The sequence below is a fragment of the Oryzias melastigma genome, unplaced genomic scaffold (assembly GCF_002922805.2).
Source record: "Oryzias melastigma strain HK-1 unplaced genomic scaffold, ASM292280v2 sc02484, whole genome shotgun sequence".
Lineage (NCBI taxonomy): Eukaryota > Metazoa > Chordata > Actinopteri > Beloniformes > Adrianichthyidae > Oryzias > Oryzias melastigma.
The window spans coordinates 2255-3393 of NW_023419057.1; the positions used below are offsets into that span (position 1 = coordinate 2255).

Below are 1139 nucleotides of genomic sequence, written 5' to 3' on the forward strand. Positions count from 1 at the left end.
TCGTTGAATGTACTGAATATATTCATGCATTTTTCTTTTTTTTTTAAATCAAGACCCCCCCCCCAAAATTCCTCATTTAATTTTGTTGTTTCCCTCCTTAGACTAATGCAGGATATCAAGTTGTCAAAATTGATCACTGAGATACGGACATATAGCTGCTCCTCCAATATGATCATCATGAGATGCTCCTCCAGATGATTCTTCACAACAAAGGTCATATTTGACAAATAAATTTGCTAGCAAATTTTATTTAAATAAAAATTAATTCCAAAATTGTTTAACTCTTTCAAAATTGTAGTGTCACCTCTGTGTGATGCTCATCTGCTTCCTGCTTCAGATTGCTGAGTAGTTTTTAATCCTCCATGGCAGGTAGCTTGTGCCACTCTCACCATCAGTAACGGTCCTGTAAGACAAAGCAAACATCACATTTGTAGTTTCACATTCACAACTTGAAAAAACTTTGTCAGCAGAGTATCTGTTTCTTATTTCAGTTAAATAATTTGAAAACATTATTTTCGAAATGTTTAAAATACCAAACATCTTTTTTTGAGTGACTTACATGACCGGTCCTGGAGAAGTGAATGCTCCCTGACAGGTCACTCAGATTGAAAAGAAGACCACAAATCCCCCGGCGTAGATTTCTTTCACCTGCCTGGGTGGTGATGATCTGCAATATTAAATGCATAAATAAATAAATGTATATGGACATTTCTGAGTTGCATCCACTGCTTTATATGCTTTGTTAAAGATGAGAATTACAAGTAAACAATGCACCGAGTCTACCAAAGTATAATGATAAAATACACATTCTTCTCCCTCATGTCAGCTCGCGGTCAGATTTCGTTGTGATAACAGAAGCTCAAAATCGACGGACGTTTCATTGAAAGTACCGGTTTGAACGCGGTGTGCAATCAGTTTAACGAGGCGCATTTCCGCAGGAGAACGACGGCGGGCTAACTCGGCTACAGTGCTCCCCCGCTAACATGGAAATCAAAGGCCACCACAAATGATATTAAACTAAACAGGCACTCACGTTAGTTCACTGATTCAATATCCAAACATCAGCGCCAGAAACCGAAGAACAAACGTTTCTCCCATCACTCAATGCTTCTTCCGACAACTCACAGCAAGACAAGAAC

The 1139-nt window shown here is 38.6% G+C and overlaps 1 long non-coding RNA gene across 3 annotated transcripts in view; it reads right to left on the reverse strand.

Annotated features, from left to right (window-relative positions):
* LOC112141017 overlaps positions 1–1131 on the reverse strand; it is a 1987-nt gene extending 856 nt beyond the window's left edge. For 2 of the 3 annotated variants that reach the window (XR_004947609.1, XR_004947607.1), the window contains exons 1-2: positions 560–1131; positions 305–403 (exon numbers count right to left, since the gene is read on the reverse strand). This is a non-coding gene — a long non-coding RNA (uncharacterized LOC112141017). The remainder of the gene's footprint in view (positions 1–304; positions 404–559) is intronic. The other variant, XR_002918307.2, reaches the window with a different exon arrangement.
* Positions 1132–1139: the final 8 nt, after the last annotated feature.